This window comes from Bactrocera oleae, chromosome 3 (assembly GCF_042242935.1).
Source record: "Bactrocera oleae isolate idBacOlea1 chromosome 3, idBacOlea1, whole genome shotgun sequence".
Lineage (NCBI taxonomy): Eukaryota > Metazoa > Arthropoda > Insecta > Diptera > Tephritidae > Bactrocera > Bactrocera oleae.
In genome coordinates this window covers 53,161,442-53,171,778 of record NC_091537.1, presented here as the reverse complement: position 1 = coordinate 53,171,778, position 10,337 = coordinate 53,161,442, and the positions used below count along the sequence as shown (strand labels likewise).

Here is a 10,337-nt window from a genome sequence, read left to right as displayed (position 1 = left end):
ACTTTTTTTGTTTTTTTCTTTTCTCCTCCCGAGAGGATACTTGATTATTAATTTTGTGGTTTCGACACGCGTCACTACGATTGTCTTTTCGGCTAGGGATACTTGTTTTTTTCTCCCTTTTTTTGCCGAGGATATTACTAATACATGCCCCACGCGTTGGGAGCCAATTAACTTCCTTCTTTATGGAAGTATTAAAAAAATATATGATTCGCCAAGCGGCGGAAGAAATCAAAAATGATGGTTTGAGTGATCCTGATGTATAACTGAATCTCTTTATTTCAATTTACTCTGATTTATACAATTTTCTTATTTGCTTAATTCTTACAATAAGTGTCAGTTACAATATTCGTTTATTCAGTAATTGGTTTTTTTGTTTACATTGTATGGGTGGTCTTAGCTTAATGAAAAGAATATTGGTTGCTTGAAAAGCAAAGATGCTTATTAAGAAGCTGTGGTCTTAGCCTTAATGAGAAAGAATATTGATTACTTAAACAAGCAAAGATGCTTATTAAGAAGCTGTATTATTGCTAAGTGCAAAGATACAGTTTGGTTTATAATGAGCTCTAAGCTACTGTTTGGAGGCTGCCGTTAACTTGCATAGCGATTCCCTATTGTGTTCGCCACATGGCCCATGCTTTAGGGATCAGGAATTTCTGTGCAAATTATTGAGTCAATTTTATTTGGTCTTATTTTGTCAACCATCCACAAAAGAATTTGTGCGTGAGGTCCTCTCTGGTGCCTCTTTACAGCATACATCCAACAGCGTACTTTTCCAAAGACATTATATTTGAAAATGAAGTCCATTAGCACTTTGAGTTTCTGCTTGAATACTCGTTATGTCATAACGATCGCTGTCTGATTGACGAGGTAATAACAGATTAGTAATTTCGGTCCACTTTGGATTGCATTTGTAAGTAATAAATAAATCTGGTCTACCCTATTGGCGCACTTTGGTCACAACATCTTGAGCATATTCATACATGTGTATCGGGCTTACCACATACGTTGCTGATAAAATTGTAAGTCGGCCCACATTATTTCTTTTTCCATCTGTGTTTATGGCATCGCGCTAACGAATATATTTTTCTGAACGTAATGATTTTTTTCTGGTTGAAACGTATGTATATAATTTAAATGTTTTGCTTCAATCTTAACAAAAGTGCATACCAACAGTAAACTGTTGAGATAATCTGAAATATTTCCAAACGTGATTATCTTGTTTACACGTACTTGTATTATGAAACGGTATGCATAAAAATCCATTGAGCTGACCTTTTTGTTAATTTCTTGACCTTTAAAATGAAATAAAATAAATTTAATACAATACTAAAAGAATATTTCTACCATTATTATTTTGTGCGATAATTTAACAAAATTTAGATTTTGCTTACATATCCATGTAGATTACGCACATACCGTTACTGAATAAATCTTCTTCATCATAAAATGATATCCGTCTTCCTTTCTGCAAAATAGTAAGGGATATTATAATATAATATATCATAGGAACGATGTGTTTTACTCATACGCTTAAAGTTGTCAACATCACGTCGTTGAATTACAACATCGCGAAATTCCATATTTTCTCCAAAAAGCACGATGGTAACTTCATTTAATGTTGGTGCATTGAAGCGTATTTCATGTTTTCGTACAGGTCTTTTGTCTGCTCTTATTACTATTTTATGATTATTCGACGGCATCAGTTCTAATGCTGTTTTAAACAATTGGATCAACGAATTATATTCATATGTATATGTAAGAGTTGTTGAACCCTAATGACAATCTCTCTCCTAACTGTACGATTGAAAGCACAACGTTGATACACTTCATTTTCAGAGTTTCCTGGGAAATAAACTTGAAAAAAAGTGTATTCACCATCAACCGATGGCAAAAATGCTTCTGTGCTGTGGTGAATTTGTTCTTGAATCTGAATGGATTTGTACATTAATATGTTATTTAGAGAATAATCAATACCTCAAAAGTTGGATTCAAACCAGGTTGTTCAATAATATTTGCACCAAATGATGTCATACTGAATGAACATACTGTTATAATTTAAATATTTTGCAAGAAAGGCTGTCATATTGGATCTTGCCCTGAAAGTAATGAATTGAGTTGTTCACATTATTATCATTATTATTTTTATTATTAGATACGTTGTATGCTGCAGCGGCCTTTGACGCTAACAACAAATAGTATTCATTGTTTCAAAATCATCCAACTGGTAATAACCAGAGTAATCGACCATATGTCATTTGTCTTTCATACTTGTTTTAATCTCTTAATTGCTTGAAATATGATGCAGGACATTATCTATTAGGTCCGTTGTGATATACTATGAGTGTCAAAAGCGAGTCAACACCTATGAGACAACAAAAGCAAAAAAACAACAACAAGTAAACGGTGTACGTTTCAAAATTTAGTCAAACCACAACATGTCACATTTTAAGCGTCAAAAGTGAACCAACACTACTATTTAAAATTTACTGCTTGATGATATCGTTATATTCATAGCAAGTTGGCTAGTAAATTAAATTCGGTTTCCCTTATCTATGTTATTTCGAATTGTTATTTGCAGTGAGACAGTCAGGGAGTTTAAAAAATTATGTATAGAATAGTGAAATATTTTACTAGCCAACTTGCATGTAAAAATTATCAGAGCCGAAATCTCCTTGGAAACCAAGAAAACCATTATTGATTTGAAGGAAAATTAAAAATCTTTGCGACAAGTTTCGAAAATCATTAGAAGACATCCCACATCCATAAAAAGATCGTGGATAAATCCAAAAACTGCAAGTAGTTAGCAAATTTTAAGCGATCCGCTCGACCAAAATGGCTGCATGAGACGAAAGTAAGGCAAAGGCCGCCAACCGCGAAAGAAAACATTTATTTCTAGAGTTAGCAGCACTGTTCTTTTCTTTCTTTCTTTTTCTTCTGGAGTTGGTGAACTTGCTTGAAAGTATTAAATTAGAATGTTTCACCAAATGTTAATAAATTGGGCTCTTTGTGGTCATTGATTCTTCCAAAAAGACAATTACCCCAAGCATACCTTACCTCATGCTTGGCGAAGGAATGGATACTACTTGTATAACGAACAGCTGAAACATCCCCCTCAATCCCCAGGCCTAAGCACAGTTAAGCATATACCTATAAGACTATCTGGACCAACATAACGAGTAAAGAGTCTCTCAAAGCTGCATTGCTGGAAGAGTGGAAAAATATACCAGTGGAGTATACAAACAAGCTAATAGAGTCGCTGCCACGAAAACTAAAAGATTAAGTTTAAGGGACGCCAAACTTGTTGTTGTTTTTTAGCTTTTGTTATTTTAGTATTGAATAAACTTTTAGGTTTGTAAAGGGTGCTTTTTAGAGGTAAAGAACTTTAAATTGAATAGTATAAGTACAATAAAACAACGATGAATTATTCGATTGACATGAATTTTATTTATCCGAGAGATAATCTTGTGGCATTACATTTTAAATATGATTTCTGGCATATTAGTATATTAGAAAGTAGTCTAGCGGTGTTAAAACACAAGATCTTAAGGGCCAATTCACGGGTCCAAAACGTGAAATTAGACGGTCACCAAACGTGTCTTTCAATAAATCGATTGTGGCACGACCTGTGTGACATGTTGCGCCGTCTTGTTGGAACCACAGCTCCTGGACATCATGGTTGTTCAATTCAGGTATGAAAAAGTTAGTTATCATGGCTCTATACCGATCACCAATGACTGTAACGATCTGGCCATCATCGTTTTTGAAGAAGTACGGGCCAATGATTCCACCAGCCCATAAAGCGCACCAAACAGTCAGTTTTTCTGGATGTAACGGTGTTTCGACATACACTTGAGGATTAGCTTCACTCCAAATGCGGCAGTTTTATTTGTTGACGTATCCATTCCACCAGAAGTGCGCTTCATCGCTAAACAAATGAAATGAACGTAGTGCACGAAACGTATTCTGCACAGAACCCTTATTTTCAAAATAATATTGCACTATTTGCAAGCGTTGTTCAGGCGTCTATTCATGATGAATTGCCAAACCAAACTGAGAATAAATCACTTGACAGCTGTTAAATCGGTCGCCATCTTGAACAGTAATGCCAACTATACCTCGAAAAAAACACCCGCTATAAAGAATTCCGATCCTCTGGTTGACGTTTTCCAAATTAACGCAATTGATATTAAATTTAAGCTCTTCGGTCGAGTAAATATCGTATACACACCATATATCTCATTTGAAGGTGTTTTTAATATAATTTTAGTTGACGCGAACTAAAATATAGCAATAAATCTAAGTCTAAATTCATGGTCTTCAATATAAGTCAAGAAGACATTAAATTTGATTGTAATTAATTCACGATTTTCTCAAATTAAGGGTTTTTAATTCTTTCGCAATATTTTTATACTCTCGCAACCTGTTGCTACAGAGTATAATAGTTTTGTTCACCTAACGGTTGTTTGTATCACCTAAAACTAATCGAGTTAGATATAGGGTTATATATATATAAATGATCAGGATGAAGAGACGAGTTGAAATCCGGGTGACTGTCTGTCCGTCCGTCCGTCCGTCCGTCCGTCCGTGCAAGCTCTAACTGGAGTAAAAATTGAGATATCTTTATGAAACTTCGTAGACATGTTTCTTGGTACCGTGAGACGGTTGGTATTGCAGATGGGCGTAATCAGACCACTGCCACGCCCACAAAACGCCATTAATCAAAAACAAATAACTTGCCATAACTAAGCTCCGCAATAAGACACAATCTGCATCATCTGCAGTTAAAACTTTTTTTTAAAAACTGGGCGTGGTCCCGCCTCTAATAGGTTTAATGTGCATATCTCCTAAGCCGCTAATGCTATAATAACAAAATTCACTAGAAGCAAATGTTTTTGGCACTTCTATTGACGGTGTGAAAATAGTTGAAATCGGGTGGCAACTCCGCCCACTCCCCATATAACGGTACTGTTAAAAACTACTAAAAGCGCGATAAATCAAGCACTAAACACGCCAGAGACATTAAATTTTATCTCTGAGATGGTATAAATTGGCTTTATAGGAACCGCGTTCAAAATTAGTCAGTGGGCGTGGCACAGCCCACTTTTAGGTGAAAACCCATATCTTGAGATCTGCTCAACCGATTTCAACCAAATTCGGTGCATAACGTTCTGTTCATGTTTCTATGTCATAGTGCGAAAATGGGCGAAATCGGACTACAACCACGCTTACTTCCCATGTAACACCATTTTCAATTCCATCTGATTCTTTCACTTTCCACTATGCAAATCAGGTAACAATGATTATATCGGGGTAAAACTTTGCGTGAATAATGCAATTAAAGTATGTAACCTTGCGGCCAAAAATTGTCTAAATCGAACCAAAACTGTTCAAACCCCTAAGTACTAAATATGTGGACCCCAGTGCCTATAGTTGACCTTCTACCGCAAATATCAGTCAATCCGCAAAGAAATCTCAAACGAGTATACCATTTGACTTTGCGAGAGTATAAAATGTTCGGTTACATCCGAACTTAGCCCTTCCTTACTTGTTTGATATAAAGTTTTGCCAGCAGTTGAGAAATTCCCGGGCTTTGATTCTCGCAAAATGCAAGTGTATAAAATTTTAAGTTACACCCGAACTTAGCCCTTCCTTACTTGTTATTTCTAAAATTTGTCAATCTATTTGGCTATAATAGCGGCCGTCTTTGCATTTAATAGTTCTATATTGACATTTCCTATTATATTTTTATTGATTGCCGCTCAGCTATTAGTTAAAACAAGTGGCGCCAAAATGCACTCAAAAATGCCGCTCATAGGCAGCTCATTATGTAGCATTAAAGCTTCCACAGACAGACGGATGGACAGATATTCATTCCAATTTCAATATGTCTCGTCATCCTTATCCTTTACCTTTATGTATGCGTATCTCGATTAGTTTTAGGTTTTACAAACAACCGTTAAGAGAATAAAACTACTATACTATGTAGCAACATAATAAGAGAGTAAAAAAATGATGACAATACACTATGAATTCAATCGGAAATGGATGTTTACATTAATAACATCAGTTATTAGTAAATAAAAAACGTTAACTTCGGTTGCGCCGAAGCTATAATACCCTTCACAAATACAAAGGTCCCTTACAAGAATTTGATTCCGAACGTTCAATTTGTATGGCAGCTATATGATATAGTGATCTGATCTGATCAATTTCTGTGGAGAATAATTTGTTGCCTTAAGCAATAACTCGTGCCTAATTTCGTGAGGTATCTTTCTCAAATAAAAAAAATTTCCATGCAAGCACTTTATTCCGATCGTTCAGTTAATATGGCAGCCATATGCTATAGTCATCCGATCTATACAATTTCTTCGGAGGTTAGATTAATGCCTTAAATAATAATACATGCCAAATTTCGTGAAGATACCTCGTCAAATGAAAGAGTTTCCACTACAAGCACTTGATTCCGATTGTTCAGCTTCTTTGTTAGAAAAGGACACTTGCAAAATTTCAGATCGATATCTCAAAAACTGAGGGACTAGTTCGCGTATATACAGACGGACGGACAGAAAGACGGGCATGGCTAAACCAACTCAGCTCGTCACGGTGATCATTTATATATATACTTTATATGGTCTCCGACGTTTCCTTCTGGGTGTTACAAACTTCGTGGCAAAATTAATATAACCTGTTCAGGGCATAATAATAATAAACGGTGTCATGAATTTTTGTGGGTTTTCATTTATGTGCTACTTGCTATGGCTACTGTATCAATTGGTTTAGACTCACTTACTTACTTTTTCGGTGCTAAAAAAGGGACATTCAGTGCTGCAGTGATTCCTACCGCCCCATGAATGAAACCTTAAAAACAAAAATAGACGAAATAGCGACGTTTAAAACAAGGGATATCACACTTGGACTGCTATTTACAGTTCTTTGTGATATCTTGTAGTTTTGGGTGTTACCTGTTCGAGGTGTTCTTAATCTGGCAAAGGTGGGAGATTCCAGAGGGAAATTTTGAGATGATTCTATCTCATCATCTTCCAAGCAGCTCCTAGAACTGGCATCCGGTAAAATGTTCAATATTACAGCATGAATCTCGATTGAATAGTGTCCAGGTAGAACTCTTATAACCACTGAAAGGTGGACTTTGCTGAATACGAAGAACTCGCAAGACAATTTACCCGGGACTGAAAGGACCTTGTAACTATACAGTCGCCAGTAGTAAACCAACGCTTGCTGAGCTGGTCTAGTCCAACAATCTAGTAATTAAGCGTGCGAAGAGAGCTCCTACCCGTTCTCAATCTGCAGTTAGTTTGACTGAAGTACCTGACCTAGCAAGTTCATAAGCATTGTAGTTTTCTGCAATACCGTTATGCCCAGGCACACAAACCAGTCTGATCATATACTAGCTCAATGGCAAGGAGAAGAAGTCTAAACATCCCTTCACCAGTCTTGAACACACAGCTAGCGAGGTTACGGCTAAAATCGCTGCTCTAATATCACAGTGGATAGTGACTACCTCAAGGAGGCTGTTAGTTACTAAGTTAGTTAATACTTACTTTAATAATGAAAGTTATAAATAAATTACTTATTAACAACATATTTTACTTATTTAATTCTATTATTTCACATCACACTTATTCATCGATTACTTCAAATCTCTAACTTATACTCGCAGTGTTTTTGTCTCAGCTCTATACAAGTAAAAAAAACTTTTTGATAAAATATATATTTGAAATACGCGCTCTTTATATTATTCGTACCCTGATTTTTCTTATGTTCGACACTCGCATTTGCCATTTTTGTCACACTTAAATCCACTTACGTCTGATCATCCTGATTAGAGACTTGTTTGTATCTTTTGAGACAGACTTATAACAGTCAAAGAGAATATTTAATTAATAAAGTTTTTTCACAATGCTTTTCTTAGCATTTTTTAGTTCGGCACCTTCTCCTAGCCCTTTTTTACGAAATATTTAATTTCTATTAGCTTACATAATTTTTTAGGAAATATTTCGGATATTCTGCAAGATAGCTCAATCAAGTAATCATTTTATCTATGGGATAAACAAATTTTATGTGAAATATACATATATATCAATCAATTAATATTTAATTTTTTCTAAAGTTTTGCTATGCAATACCTTGCTTACTTGTGGTAATACTCACAATTTTGTACTTAAGTACTTTATCCTAGATTTACTAATATTTGAGTCAAATAAAATTATTTTTGCTTAAATTTTTAGTTCGTTATCTCTAATAAATAAACGTTTACCACAAACTTTCAATTTATCTTAACAACCTATAATTAAATCTGTGAGTTATACTGAATATTAACATAGAAGCACATTTCATCGTATGTACAAATGTATTTGTATATTTCATATCCGCATGAGATCTGTTGTTGATTAACTAAAGTATACATGAATTAAAAATAAATATACTCAATATAAAAATAATCAGTCATAAAATATCTAAACTTATTTTTTATACCGTAAAATATTTGTATCTGTATAAATGCGTTATCTAAAATTTTCAAATTGCTATTGTTAAGGTTTTTATACTTAAGTTTTTTCATAATTCAAGAATTTATATTTAATTATTGCATTGCAGTATAAGCCATATCCATACTTATAACGACGATAAATCACATTTTTCTTATTCCTTCTAAAAATGTACATTTCTTCAAACCGATTTCAAAAAGTATAAGTAAACTTCTTACAATGTTTTTTTTTGTCTTCTTCAGGTGACGAAAACATAGTCATGGGGAATTCTGTTTGCGTTACAATTGCTTATTTAAAAGTGTATTTCTGTTAATACTCAATGATATTTTTAATTTTGTCAAAAGCAAGAGAACGATGGGGGCATTGAGTTTGGTGTTCTATGTATAGAATCACTTGAAGATATCGCGACTGCGCAGAAATTTCATAGATCGAATCACCATGAAAATTTTTTTAATCCATACACAATTATTTCACAACATATAAAAATACAATTTGTCGCATACAACCATATGTGTGTGAGTGAGAACAAATCTGTAGCCATGTTAATATTTTTCATTTTTTACTTTCAGTTTCGAAGTAGATCTCTGTCCTAGTGGCTACATGCAATAAGTTTTTCAAAAATATATAGGTACAGTCTATAGTGGAAAGCTAAGTTGAAAACATTACATTTCTTAGTGAATTTGAAATTCTTCTAGCGATCGGTAAACATTTTATTTGATTTTATTCAATTTATATCAGATATTCAATATTCCAGAGTAAGTAAAAGTGTAAGCTAAGGCAAAGTATTCATGACATATATATATATATGTTAATAATTCTAACAACGTAGAGGCGGTATTCAGAAAATTTCTTCCAAAAGTTCATTATTTATCTAATAAATTTTTCAACTCTTCTTATAAAAGCGTATTAAAAATTTGAAATTTTGAATATAAATTAGTGGTTAATTAGTAACATTTATGTATTTCGAGAAAAAAGTATTTCGTAATTCTAAAAACTCTTGGATGCGAAATTAATTAAGAAATATAAACAATATGTTTATTACGCAACATTTTCCAGTCATCGGATTCCTTTTTAGATATAGTCTGGGATAACCTTTGCAGATGTTTTTATTCATCTTCAGTGATTTATACATCGCTCTTGTGTATATTTAAAGAAAAGTTTTTGCAAAAAAAATATATTCATAGAATGTACCATATAGCTTTCCGCTTTTAAGAATATAAGATATACTCTACAAATGGCATAAAGCATTACTGCAAATTTATAAATACCAAAACATAAATATTGAAATGTTACATAAACAGAGTTTTAACTATATTTGTTTTTGCTCTCGAAATGTAAAAATATAATAAAAATTGCTCACAAAGGCACATTATAAAAATTTCGCTTTTTGTCGTTGCAAATAATAGTGAAGAATACTAAATTATACTTACTTACTGGATTAAATACGTTTTTATATACATAATAATTTTAAAATTAATTTTTAAAAGATAAAAAAAATGATGTACGAAACACAATAAAAATTGCTTACAAAGTCAAATTACCCCTATATCAGTTATAACCGTTATAAATAAAAGTGAAAAATATTCTTTTGAATAATTGTATAAAGTAATTTTTGTTTTTACTTTCACTATTCAAAGAAACTAAATGGATTACAATAAAATTTAGTATCTTATACATAAGTTGTATTATCGTAAATCGTAGACCAATTTCACATACCTATAATATTTTTGGAACTAAGATTAAGTATATCCAATGCCAAACGTTCACCTAATGTTCCTAAGATATCTTACACATTGAGCAATATATTAGGTATAAAGTCAATAGTAAGGTTTA

The 10,337-nt window shown here is 33.3% G+C and overlaps 1 protein-coding gene and 1 long non-coding RNA gene across 7 annotated transcripts in view; one reads left to right on the top strand and one right to left on the bottom strand.

Annotated features, from left to right (window-relative positions):
* Positions 1 to 255: 255 nt before the first annotated feature.
* Positions 256 to 8,402, bottom strand: LOC118683384 (uncharacterized). Of its 5 annotated transcripts, none has more exons than XR_004979215.2 (5): positions 8,170 to 8,402; positions 6,963 to 8,057; positions 1,392 to 6,858; positions 1,273 to 1,292; positions 256 to 1,190 (listed from the first exon to the last, which is right to left on the bottom strand). It is a non-coding gene; the product is annotated as an uncharacterized lncRNA (long non-coding RNA). The 5 variants fall into 5 exon arrangements; XR_011395283.1 differs by having other exon boundaries at positions 256 to 1,292; positions 1,392 to 1,465; positions 1,523 to 6,858; XR_004979216.2 differs by having other exon boundaries at positions 256 to 1,292; positions 1,392 to 1,465; positions 1,529 to 6,858.
* A 105-nt stretch (positions 8,403 to 8,507) lies between these two features.
* LOC138856195 (uncharacterized) overlaps positions 8,508 to 10,337 on the top strand; it is a 66,527-nt gene continuing 64,697 nt past the window's right edge. Inside the window, exon 1 of one of the 2 annotated variants that reach the window (XM_070106630.1) lies at positions 8,508 to 9,205. The gene's annotated coding sequence lies outside the window, so the exon portion shown is untranslated. Of the gene's footprint in view, positions 9,260 to 10,337 lie in introns of both variants that reach the window. The other variant, XM_070106629.1, reaches the window with a different exon arrangement.